General features: G+C 36.7%; 1 protein-coding gene across 1 annotated transcript in view; it reads right to left on the bottom strand.

Annotated features, from left to right (window-relative positions):
• The window catches only part of IGSF21 (immunoglobin superfamily member 21), a 693,767-nt gene that overhangs the window by 467,413 nt on the left and 211,765 nt on the right, over positions 1–14,589 (bottom strand). The gene's annotated exons all lie outside the window — the stretch shown is intronic.

The raw sequence follows: 14,589 nt of genomic DNA, 5'->3' as shown, positions 1-14,589 counted from the left end.
TTAAACACCCGCTCAATTGGTAGGCAATAGCAGTGAGTTGGAAGCATTGTTCGAAGGAGAAAAAAACGTTTTTTTCTTCTGTAAACTTTCTGGATGAATAAGTTATGTTACTGAACCAAGGTCAGCAAGTCAGTCACAAAAAAATATACAAGCTGCGAGTTGAGTCAGTACGTCAATTATTGTGGACTTGAGTCCAAGTCAAGATAGATAGATGACAGAGAGATAGATAAATAAATAGATAGATGATAGATAGACAGATAGATAGATAGATGATAGATAAATAGACAGACAGATAAATAGAAATATAGATGATAGATAGATAGATGGAAAATAGATAGATAGATAATAGATGATAAATAGATAGATAGACAGACAGACAGATAGATAGATGTATAGATGGATAATATATACATAGACAGACAGACAGATAGATAGATAAATTGAAAGATAGATAGACAAATAGATAGATGATAGATATACAGACAGACACATAGATAGATAGATAGATAGATAGATAGATAGATAGATAGATAGATAGACAGTCAGCCACATAGATAGCTAGATAGATAGATAGATGATAGATAGATAGATATATGGTAGATAGATTGATGATAGATAGATTGATGATAGACAGATAGATAGATAGATAGATAGATAGATAGATGATAGATAAATAGACAGACAGACAGATAAATAGAAATATAGATGATAGATAGATAGATGGAAAATAGATAGATAGATAATAGATTATAAATGGATAGATAGACAGACAGACAGATAGATAGATATATAGATGGATACTATATACATAGACAGACAGACAGATAGATAGATAGATAGATAGATAGATAGATAGATAGATAGATAGATAAATTGAAAGATAGATAGACAAATAGATAGATGATAGATATACAGACAGACACATAGATAGATAGATAGATAGATAGATAGATAGATAGATAGACAGTCAGCCACATAGATAGCTAGATAGATAGATAGATAGATAGATAGATAGATAGATAGATGATAGATAGATAGATAGATAGATATATGGTAGATAGATTGATAAGCAACCAAAAAAGGATAAAGTAAAGGGACTCCTAGGGATAAGTGTGTATTAAGCCACCATGTGGATATCTATTCCATTCAACCCCTTATGCAGTCTTAAAAAACAGTTCACTGTACAAAGCAGCAATGTCCAAACACAGAATGCGTAAACACCCCCTCAAGCAGTATTAGCAGAGATAAAGTTCATCAGAGTAGGCAGGTGAGTCTCATATAAGGCAACTGAGGATGCGTCACCCTCATGTAAACAATGCAGTGTTGCCACAGGATATCTATAATAATACCCAAACAGCTAGTAGCTGTGTAACTCACCACTCTTGCTTGTAGTTACGATCTTGCAACCTGTGTAGAAAGATCCTGCTATGTGCTCCGTGATCCACGGCATCTAAAACAGCCCTGATGCCACTATCCAGCCGGTTCCGGTCATGTGATGAGCGTCGGGCGTCACAGCCAATGGAATCAGTTAGCCTACCAGGAGGCTTGCAGAATTCAACGTCGCAGGGGATGCCCAATGTAGAGAGGAAAAGGGGGAGTGGAATAGAGGCACGCTCCTGATGCAGCCCAGAGCGCTGGAAAGATTAGGCACAAAACGAAAAATGATATCCAGGCTGCAGTTAAAAACAAAGTCTTTATTAAATTCCACTTGGGATAAAAAATGATGAGACAGGGGGATCCAGCATATCAGTGTAACCAAAGAAGTTCCGCTAACATGTTTCGGTAAAAAACGTAATCATAGCTAATTGGAGACTGGTGTGCTGGCTATTTAAAAGACAAAAACAACACTCATTGGACAATGTTAAAACCAATGAAATGGTACACAGATAATCACAAATCATAATGGAATGAAGAACAGATACTCCCTGACATCTAAATAAATAAACTCACATGTCCCACCACAAAAGACAATCTCTTAAGTGTAGGCTGCGAGCGCTAAGAGAAAGAGGAAATAACAGAAACAGAAACACATATAAAGTATTAAATGGTAAATGTTAGATCCTGCACCTACATTATATGACAAAAATTGCAGACAAGAAAACAAAAATATATGTATTTGGGACATAAAGTACTCACATAGATCGAATTAGAACACACACCTAAAACGCAGGAACCACCTAGCATATGAATATGTATATATGAATATATGGGCAATAAAGTATGTGTAAGTAAACAAGTGTAAATACAAAAACATATATAAAAGAGTAAATATATATATGCACATATACAAACACATTTATTGCATCGCTAATGCAAGGTATATCTAAGTGTGGCCTGCTAGAATAACTACATAGCCTAATCACAAACATAATGATAGTTCATTGTGTTTATTTACTTCATTGTACTTAGCATTTGATTCTCTACCTAGTTAAAGTAACAGGTGTGTATCAATGTACAAGGGTAACAGTGACCCATATGTATAAAGAGATAGAGTAGTTGATAGTGCAACTACACTAATCAAAAATACTAAGAGAATTAACAATATATGAGTAAAATGGGAAATATGATGTTAAAAGTATAAAGAACTATATAGGTACACTATACATAGGTGTGGATAAAAATGAGTAAGCCCTATACTTAAATATTATATTAAGAAAATTAATAATCGATTAACAAGTTGTAAAATATAATTAGATTTTAGAATTCCAAATATCCAGTATCGAATTAAATATATAGGATATTAAGTAGTGATCACAAGTAATCAAAAAATCTAAATGGTGCCCGGCAAGCGTGAGATGCAATAGTAATTATTTCCAATAATTGATCAAATCGTATTCAGAGTTTAAACCCTCTGGTACTCTAGTACGCAATTTAAAAATCCAAAACATCTCACGCTTGCTGAGCAGCTGATTCCTGTCACCTCCTCTAGGTGGTGCCTTGACATGTTCAATAGCCTGCCATCTAAGTGTGGCGTTACTCTTGTTGTGAAAATTTCGGAAATGTTTAACCAAGGGGGTACTGGCTTCACCCAGTTTAATTGTAGAGAGATGGTTTCTAATTCTAGTATTCACGTCAGTAGTGGTGAGCCCTACATACTGTAAATGGCACTCCATGCAGTATAGTAAGTAGATAACATAGGAGGATGTACAGTTAAGGCAGGAAGATATCTTAAAGATCTCTCCAGTAACCTCTGATCTGAAATCATCAGAAATAATGATGAACTCACACGGCCTGCATCTCGATCTGCCACACCTGTACATCCCCCTATGTTGCAACCATGAGCTCTGTATGTCTGGTTTCTTTATCAAAACTTCTGAGGGGGCTAGAATATTTCCCAAAGTCCTGTTCTTCCTGTAGGAGCAATGTAAGCCTCCCTCCACACACCTAACAAGGCTGTCGTCTGCAGAAAGTAAATTGAAATGTTTCTTGACAATCCTACAGATGTCCCTGTAGTCAGTACTAAAATCCGTCACAAATGTGACCTTGTGTTGGGTGTTGATGTTCGCAATTGTATCAACACGATTGGATTCGTTTAAAAGAGACTGACGATCCAGGAGATCTACCTGTCTCTGTGCTCTGTCTACAATGTGTCCAGAATAGCCTCTTTCTCTGAGTCTATTTTGCATGTCTATACTTTGTGCTCTGTAGGTATCACTGTTGCTACAGTTCCCTTTAACCCTAATGAGCTGTCCCTTGGCTACTGCCATAGGGACATGTGCGTGATGGCAGCTTTTTGCATGAAGCAGAGTGTTTTTCGATATAGGCTTCCTGTACATATTGCTTATAATTTTTCCATCATCCCCTGCAGTCAAAGTGAGATCCAAGTAATTGATGGTCCTAGAGTTCATCTCAAATGTGAAACTTAGACCAACATCGTTGGAATTTAAGAGAACAACGAATTCAAGAAGAGAGGCCTCAGATCCCTGCCATATGAAGAGCAAATCATCAATATATCGCCTATAGAAGGCGATACAGTGTCTGTGCATATTACTATCTCCATAGATGTGGGACAGCTCCCACCAACCCATAAAGATGTTGGCGTATGAGGGCGCAAATTTGGCCCCCATAGCTGTCCCACATCTCTGGAGATAGTATTGCTCCCCAAAACGGAAATAATTGTGAGTCAAGGCAAAACTTGTTGCCCTCACCACATATTTCACCAAATCACTATCCAAATCCGAAAAGTTTTCCAACATAAAAGACAGAGCCTTAAGACCTTCCTTATGTGGGATGGTGGAATATAATGACACCACATCTATTGTTAACCACATGTGCCTGTCAACATCCCAGCAAAAGGTATCCACAAGATTTAATAAATCCTTGGTATCTTTTAGGTAACTCTGTAAGGAGGTGACTAAAGGAGACAGTATGCTATCCAGCCACTGGGATAGGTGTTCCAAAAGGGAACCTATCCCACTGACTATAGGCCTTCCCTGTACTCCAATTAAGGATTTGTGCACCTTTGGAAGATGGTGGAAGATGGGTACTACCGGATGTTCCACCAACAGATAGTCATGTGTGTCTCGGTCAAAAAACCCATCCTCCAAACCATCATCCAAAAGGCACTTAAGTTCTTTCTGAAAGCGCCAAGTGGGATCCCTGTCTAGTCTCTGATAGTTTACATCATTATGGAGTTGCCTATGGGCCTCCTTGACATATTCAGATTTGTCAAGGACTACAACAGATCCACCTTTATCGGCGGATCGAATGACCAAACTATCATTTTGTTGTAGCTCTGACATTGCCTGTCTCTCTTTAAAGGACAAATTAGGCCTCCAATTCTTGGTCTCAGTTTTAGTGGAGGCCAGGGAAGTGAGGTCTCTCTCAATCATTTTAAAAAAAGTCTCTAAGACCGGACCACGACACTGCAAGGGGTAAAAGTCAGATGGTTTCTTAAAACCACTGTGACATCTTATAGTCCCTGTTGCAGTCTCATTTGTCCCCTGTCTATTGAGTTCATGCAGTGACATCAGATCACAAGACTCTGAGAACGAAAATTGTGCAGCATCAGAAGTGGACTTTTGTGACTGTGTCAAAAATTCACTAGTGTCTGTGATGTTATCAGAATTGTGAAAGAATTTTTTTAAAGTTAAATTTCTAATTAGCCTGTTAACATCCAGCTAAGTATTGAAAAGGTTAAATGAGGTTGTGGGAGAGAAATTCAGGCCATAGCTGAGAACCTTTAGTTGCATATTAGATAGTGTGGCAGTGGAAAGGTTAAAGTTAAATTTCTAATTAGCCTGTTAACATCCAGCAAAGTATTGAAAAGGTTAAATGAGGTTGTGGGAGAGAAATTCAGGCCATAGCTGAGAACCTTTAGTTGCATATTAGATAGTGTGGCAGTGGAAAGGTTGATTACATTATAGATGTTATCATTACTAGATGTTACTGATATTTGGTATTTTTGTTTATCCTCTGTGGGTACCTCTTCTCCTGCCCTATCCCAGTTTTGGTCTGTACCTTTGATCAGGTTTTTCATCAGGTACAGACCAAAACTGGGATAGGGCAGGAGAAGAGGTACCCACAGAGGATAAACAAAAATACCAAATATCAGTAACATCTAGTAATGATAACATCCACTGCCACACTATCTAATATGCAACTAAAGGTTCTCAGCTATGGCCTGAATTTCTCTCCCACAGCCTCATTTAACCTTTTCAATACTTTGCTGGATGTTAACAGGCTAATTAGAAATTTAACTTTAAAAAAATTCTTTCACAATTCTGATAACATCAAAGACACTAGTGAATTTTTGACACAGTCACAAAAGTCCACTTCTGATGCTGCACAATTTTCGTTCTCAGAGTCTTGTGATCTGATGTCACTGCATGAACTCAATAGACAGGGGACAAATGAGACTGCAACAGGGACTATAAGATGTCACAGTGGTTTTAAGAAACCATCTGACTTTTACCCCTTGCAGTGTCGTGGTCCGGTCTTAGAGACTTTTTTTAAAAGGATTGAGACCTCACTTCCCTGGCCTCCACTAAAACTGAGACCAAGAATTGGAGGCCTAATTTGTCCTTTAAAGAGAGACAGGCAATGTCAGAGCTACAACAAAATGATAGTTTGGTCATTCGATCCGCCGATAAAGGTGGATCTGTTGTAGTCTTTGACAAATCTGAATATGTCAAGGAGGCCCATAGGCAACTCCATAATGATGTAAACTATCAGAGACTAGACAGGGATCCCACTTGGCGCTTTCAGAAAGAACTTAAGTGCCTTTTGGATGATGGTTTGGAGGATGGGTTTTTTGACCGAGACACACATGACTATCTGTTGGTGGAACATCCGGTAGTACCCATCTTCCACCATCTTACAAAGGTGCACAAATCCTTAATTGGAGTACAGGGAAGGCCTATAGTCAGTGGGATAGGTTCCCTTTTGGAACACCTATCCCAGTGGCTGGATAGCATACTGTCTCCTTTAGTCACCTCCTTACAGAGTTACCTAAAAGATACCAAGGATTTATTAAATCTTGTGGATACCTTCTGCTGGGATGTTGACAGGCACATGTGGTTAACAATAGATGTGGTGTCATTATATTCCACCATCCCACATGAGGAAGGTCTTAAGGCTCTGTCTTTTATGTTGGAAAACTTTTCGGATTTGGATAGTGATTTGGTGAAATATGTGGTGAGGGCAACAAGTTTTGCCTTGACTCACAATTATTTCTGTTTTGGGGAGCAATACTATCTCCAGAGATGTGGGACAGCTATGGGGGCCAAATTTGCGCCCTCATACGCCAACATCTTTATGGGTTGGTGGGAGCTGTCCCACATCTATGGAGATAGTAATATACACAGACACTGTATCGCCTTCTATAGGCGATATATTGACGATTTGCTCTTCATATGGCAGGGATCTGAGGCCTCTCTTCTTGAATTCGTTGGTCTCTTAAATTCCAACGATGTTGGTCTAAGTTTCACATTTGAGATGAACTCTAGGACCATCAATTACTTGGATCTCACTTTGACTGCAGGGGATGATGGAAAAATTATAAGCAATATGTACAGGAAGCCTATATCGAAAAACACTCTGCTTCATGCAAAAATCTGCCATCCCGCACATGTCCCTATGGCAGTAGCCAAGGGACAGCTCATTAGGGTTAAATGGAACTGTAGCAACAGTGATACCTACAGAGCACAAAGTATAGACATGCAAAATAGACTCAGAGAAAGAGGCTATTCTGGACACATTGTAGACAGAGCACAGAGACAGGTAGATCTCCTGGATCGTCAGTCTCTTTTAAACGAATCCAATCGTGTTGATACAAGTGCGAACATCAACACCCAACACAAGGTCACATTTGTGACGGATTTTAGTACTGACTACAGGGACATCTGTAGGATTGTCAAGAAACATTTCAGTTTACTTTATGCAGACGACAGCCTTGTTAGGTGTGTGGAGGGAGGCTTACGTTGCTCCTACAGGAAGAACAGGACTTTGGGAAATATTCTAGCCCCCTCAGAAGTTTTGATAAAGAAACCAGACATACAGAGCTCATGGTTGCAACATAGGGGGATGTACAGGTGCGGCAGATCGAGATGCAGGCCGTGTGAGTTCATCATTATTTCTGATGATTTCAGATCAGAGGTTACTGGAGAGATCTTTAAGATATCTTCCTGCCTTAACTGTACATCCTCCTATGTTCTCTACTTATTATACTGCATAGAGTGCCATTTACAGTATGTAGGGCTCACCACTACTGACGTGAATACTAGAATTAGAAACCATCTCTCTACAATTAAACTGGGTGAAGCCAGTACCCCCTTGGTTAAACATTTCCGAAATTTTCACAACAAGAGTAACGCCACACTTAGATGGCAGGCTATTGAACATGTCAAGGCACCACCTAGAGGAGGTGACAGGAATCAGCTGCTCGGCAAGCGTGAGATGTTTTGGATTTTTAAATTGCGTACTAGAGTACCAGAGGGTTTAAACTCTGAATACGATTTGATCAATTATTGGAAATAATTACTATTGCATCTCACGCTTGCCGGGCACCATTTAGATTTTTTGATTACTTGTGATCACTACTTAATATCCTATATATTTAATTTGATACTGGATATTTGGAATTCTAAAATCTAATTATATTTTACAACTTGTTAATCGATTATTAATTTTCTTAATATAATATTTAAGTATAGGGCTTACTCATTTTTATCCACACCTATGTATAGTGTACCTATATAGTTCTTTATACTTTTAACATCATATTTCCCATTTTACTCATATATTGTTAATTCTCTTAGTATTTTTGATTAGTGTAGTTGCACTATCAACTACTCTATCTCTTTATACATATGGGTCACTGTTACCCTTGTACATTGATACAGACCTGTTACTTTAACTAGGTAGAGAATCAAATGCTAAGTACAATGAAGTAAATAAACACAATGAACTATCATTATGTTTGTGATTAGGCTATGTAGTTATTCTAGCAGGCCACACTTAGATATACCTTGCATTAGCGATGCAATAAATGTGTTTGTATATGTGCATATATATATTTACTCTTTTATATATGTTTTTGTATTTACACTTGTTTACTTACACATACTTTATTGTCCATATATTCATATATACATATTCATATGCTAGGTGGTTCCTGCGTTTTAGGTGTGTGTTCTAATTCGATCTATGTGAGTACTTTATGTCCCAAATACATATATTTTTGTTTTCTTGTCTGCAATTTTTGTCATATACTGTAGGTGCAGGATCTAACATTTACCATTTAATACTTTATATGTGTTTCTGTTTCTCTTATTTCCTCTTTCTCTTAGCGCTCGCAGCCTACACTTAAGAGATTGTCTTTTGTGGTGTGACATGTGAGTTTATTTATTTAGATGTCAGGGAGTATCTGTTCTTCATTCCATTATGATTTGTGATTATCTGTGTACCATTTCATTGGTTTTAACATTGTCCAATGAGTGTTGTTTTTGTCTTTTAAATAGCCAGCACACCAGTCTCCAATTAGCTATGATTACGTTTTTTACCGAAACATGTTAGCGGAACTTCTTTGGTTACACTGATATGCTGGATCCCCCTGTCTCATCATTTTTTATCCCAAGTGGAATTTAATAAAGACTTTGTTTTTAACTGCAGCCTGGATATCATTTTTCGTTTTGTAGATAGATTGATGATAGACAGATAGATAGATAGATGGATAGATAGATAAATAGATAGAAAGATAAATAGATGGATAGATACATAAATATATGGTAGATAAATAGATTGATAATAGATAGATAGATAGATAGATAGAAAGATAAATAGACAGATAAATAGATAGATAGATAGATAGATAGATCGATGATAGACAAATAGATAGATGATAGATATATGGTAGATAAATAGATAGAAAGATAGACAGATAAATAGATAGATAGAAATATAGATAGATAAAGAGATAGATAGATAGATGATAGATGAAAGATAAATAGATTAATAATAGATAGATGATAGATAAGTAGATAGATAGATAGATAGATAGATAGATAGATAGATAGATAAAGAGATAGATAGATAGATGATAGATGAAAGATAAATAGATTAATGATAGATAGATGATAGATATATGGTAGATAGATAGAAAGATAAATAGATAGATAAGTAGATAGATAGATAAATAGATAGATAGATAGATGATAGATGAAAGATAAATAGACTAATGATAGATAGATGATAGATAAATAGATAGATATAAAGATAGAAAGATAAATAGACAGATAAATAGATAGATATGCCCCCCCGCACTTGGGCCCTGTTGCCACGGCACCCGCTGCACCAATGGTAGTTCTGCTTCTAACTGACTCTATTACCATATTACACAATAGCAGGACTAGCCTTTCACTTTAGGTTTCAGGCACCCGCACGCATTTTGTTTTGTGTTTCAGAATCTTTTCCCCCACAAATATTGTATTGATTTTTGCAAGTACAGTAAAGATCATAAAAAGCACAGACTGGTTTTGTGTTTTATTTTTACTGCTTACCTACAACCCGCTGACACATGACACAAATACTGGAAGCTGTAGAAATATCCTTAGTCTGGAGTTTCTCTGGAGGAAATGAGGTGCTCTATCTTCCAGTGTGAATTAAATTGTAGTTAGAAGCCCACAATACAGAGGTTAGTTAAAGGGACAGTAAAGATTTTTATATAAAATGTTATGTGTAATAAAACAACTTTGCAATATATGTTCTTATAAATTTTGTCCCTTTATTATGTAATTTAGCTCTGAAAATTGACAAATTTCCAATTTTCAGTACTTGGAATGCACCTGCTGACTTCTCAAGACTAACTCTGCTACATATCCACGCCTAATTTATCAGATAACAACTGGAAAACAATGCATTTTATACTAACTTTATGACAGTGAATAACCTTGTTGTCTATGGACTTAGGGCCAGATTCTATAAAGTTCTCTGGGCTGGTGAAATTCTTTAAGAATTCTAACCAGCCCTTCTATTTCCCTGGTGGAATTACACAAACCACATTTTACACTGAAAACAGGGTGTCTCGCTAATGGGAGTATACTGCATTTTCGTATGGGAAGGAGATGCAGACATTACAAAAGTGCACAGTGAAAATCATCATTTAAAAATCATTCAAAACAAATAATTGAAACATTCACAATAAAACATGCAGGAAAATTGTATTGTTAAGCTGTATAGAAAAATGTTACACAATTGTTCACCAAAAATCATATTTTATCCAAATTTTTAAATTTGTATGTAAATTACACAGGAATAAAATCGTATAAAGTATGAAAAGTGTAATTTGTAATTTAAGAACACTGAGAGGCCCATTTATCAAGCTCCGAACAGCAGTTATGAAGCCGCGGTTTCAGAGCAGGCGGACAGGAATCACCAGAATTCAACACGACCGAGTACAATTGGGTTGATTGACACCTCCCTGCTAGCGGCCCATTGGCCGCGAGTCTGCAGGGGGCGGCGTTGCACCAGCAGCTCAGCTGCTGGTGCAATGCTGAATACGGAGAGCGTATTGCTCTCCGAATTCATCAATGTCTGTCAGACCTGATCCGACAGTGCGGATCAGGTCCGACAGACATCACTGAATGCGGAGAGCAATACGCTCTCCGTATTCAGCATTTCACCTGCAGCTCACAAGAGCTGCTGGTGCAACGCCGCCCCCTGCAGACATTTGATAATTCGGACTCTGAATGTGCAAAAAAAAAAAACATTCATACTTAAAAGTACAAAATGCAAAGCGGATTTTGTTAATTAGGCTGAACATGGGTGTTCCGTGCGCTTGTATGACATTTTATCTCAAATCCCAACGTAATTCTATAAACATTTTCATACTACAGTTCTCACTGCTTTTTTTTTCTTGCAAATTGAAAGGTGCTAAGTTTTCACCACATTACTCAAAACCCTAATTACTCTGAAAGGAAAACTGACACATACAAAAATTACAGTAAATTAAAGGTACAGTGCAGTGTGCACTGGAAACAGCGTAATTTATATTGTATTAAGCCTAATATTCAAGTTTAAAAACACGTTGGGTTCCCCTATACCTCGCCCTCCATTGCAAACTTCTACCTAGCAGAGAGCTCTCATTATTTGTATTGGAGACATCTCGCCACTGACAGGGACAGCCCTTTTTTATAGAATGCCACGAGTGCTGCCCCTGCGAGTTTTCGCAAGGAAAACCACGGATAGACCAACAATATTTTATAGAATTGGGCCCTAAATCTCAGATTAGTTTCTCCATATATGGCAAGTAGTTGGTGGAGTTTGGCTATTGAAAACCAATTTCTGTTATAAGGATGTTAAAGGGACATTAAACACTAACTAAATTATAGATAGAATGATGCATTCAAAGAAAAGATTAGTCTGAAAATAACATCTAGATGTATTATTTTAAAGTTTCATTAGTTTTTTTAATACTAACAAAATAAGTGTAAAGTTTCAATGTCTATAAAACAATGGGAGATGCCATGTTGTAACTTAGGTTACCTTCTCTGCTGTGGCCAATTAGGGACAGATATAAATAGGTCACTAGAGTGTGCAGCCAATCGCTGTGTGGAATACAACAGTGATACAATACAAGAAAAGAGACAAAATAAATAATAAAAGTATGTTTTAGAGTTTGTCTTATATATTTAGTTTATCATTTTATATTACCATCTTAACGTGTTTAATTTCCTTTTAATTTGTATCATACAAACCACCACTGGCTATGAATATTAGAAAATACTTCTATTCATAACTGAGATGCATTCACTCACTTTAATTTTGACTATAATAATTACGTGCCTTATTATTTTCCAGAAACAATACCTTCTAATTCTGAGTAAGATATTTAAATTCATTACTTGACATTCAAAAGCTTGGAAGTTGTATAGCAAAGAGCCATCAAAAACTCCTCTAAATAAACCTTCAAATATATGAAGGGACTGAAAAGTTAAATGCACTTTCCACAAAAAAAGAAATACCAAAACAAAAACTACATGTAGCCACCAATCAGCAAGCACTAGCCAGAGTTCTGAACCAAAAATAGGCTGGCCCTTAAGCTTACATTCCTGCTTTTTAAATAAAGATACCAAGAGAAGGAAAATAAATTGATAATCAGAGTAAATTAGAAAGTTGATTAAAATTGCATGCTCTATCTGAATCATGAAAAAATTTGGGTTTCATATCCCTTTAAGTTAGAGGGTAGCAGATTCAGGATACAATTGAGGAACAGGTTTTTTTTCAGAAAGGGTGGTGGATTCATGGAATTACCTACCAATATAGGTAGTAAACACAAGGTCTGTAAAATAATTTAAAAAATGCCTATTAAAGGGACAGTCTACACCAGAATTTTTATTGTTTTAAAAGATAGATAATCCCTTTATTACCCATTTTCCAGTTTTGCATAACCAACACAGTTATAATAATAAACTTTTAACCTCTGTGATTATCTTGTATCTAAGCCTCTGCAAACTGCCCCTTTTTTCAATTATTTTGACAGACTTGCAGTCTAGCCAATCAGTGCCTGCTCCCAGATAACTTCTCGTGGACAAGCACAGTGTTATCTATATGAAATACATGAACTAACACCCTCTAGTGGTGAAAAACTGTTAAAATGCAATCTGAAAGAGGTGGGCTTCAAGGTCTAAGAAATTAGCATATGAACCTCCTAGGTTAAGCTCTCAACTAAGAATACCAAGGGAACAAAGCAAAATTGGTGATAAAAGTAAATTGGAAAATTGTTTAAAATTACATGCTCTATCTGAATCATGAAAGTTTATTTTGGTCTTATTTACCGTAAAAGTCTAAAGGCTCCATTTATCATAGCATTACTTTTAAATTTGTACAAATTCTACGCCATTTTAGATGCAATTTTCACTTTTCAAAGTTATTAAGCTGTCATGAGTATAAAAAAAGCTACTCGCCACAATCAAATCTTAATCGCCAAGGTTCAATTTCACTCATCTCCGCTCATCTTTCGTCTCCCTCAATCGTCTATCCGACAGATTTCCAAACTATTAAAGGGACATTGTACACTAGATTTTTATTTGCATAAATGTTTTGCAGATGATCCATTTATATAGCCCATCTGGGGGTGATTTTGTAAATATGTATAGTTTTGCTTATTTTAAAATAACATTGTGCTGATTTTCAGACTCCTGCTTGTTCCTGTTTGTGTAATCTGTCTTTTCATATGCAGGGGAGGGGGGGGGTCTGCTTTTCCTGCTTTCTTAGCCTTTCAATGAGTGTCCCAGCCTAACCGCATAAATAGTGCAAAATTGTGAGCTTTTAAGTAAGTTTTTTTAAGGGCAGATCGAATCTTGAGAAACTCTGAGAAGAGTGGAATATTCTGATACCTGATACAAATATCAATGCACAGCTTGTGCAGGGTTCTATTATAAGAATAGCACAGACTACACTATCTTCTACTTGGAGGGAGTCACATGTTAAACTTCTGTATAGGGCGTATTTTACTCCGGAAAAAGGTCATAGGTGCGGAAATATAGACTTTAATAAATGTCCAAAGGGCTCAAAACCGGCAGCTGACCTTGTTCATATGATATGGAGCTGTCCTAGAATCAGTCAATTCTGGATGAAACTGGAATATTGGATAAAAAATTCCCTTAAGATCCTCCCTTTAGAACTATCATTGAGTTATAATCTGTTTTTAGTGAGTGATAGGGAAAAATTTCACCCACAACATAAATTAATTAATATGACTGTCATTGCAGCCAGATACTTAATATTTAAAAAATGGAAGATGAATGTAACTCCAACTGTCATGGAGGTCAAAAACTGTTTGAAAAAGCAATGCATACCAGAGCAGATAGACACTAACTTGAATGATGAAGGGGATGTCAGAAAGTTTTTCACAAAGTGGTCATTATTTATTAAGACTCTTTCTACAGCTAAGATTGATTGCATGATTTTTCCATTTAGAAATTCAGAATTAGTATTGCTGGGAGTGTGGTAAAACATTATGCCAGTCTGCCCCCCCGTCAGTATAAGTGGAGGGGGGAGAGAGAGAAGATAATTTATTCTTTATTTTTATTTTATTTTTCTCTCTTTTTTTCTCTTTTTTTTTTCTCCCAATAATTGGGAAGGGGTGGA

The sequence above is a fragment of the Bombina bombina genome, chromosome 8 (genome assembly GCF_027579735.1).
Source record: "Bombina bombina isolate aBomBom1 chromosome 8, aBomBom1.pri, whole genome shotgun sequence".
NCBI classification, from domain to species: Eukaryota; Metazoa; Chordata; class Amphibia; order Anura; family Bombinatoridae; genus Bombina; species Bombina bombina.
Note: the sequence above shows the minus strand (reverse complement) of the source record. Positions and strands in the feature narration are given on the sequence as shown.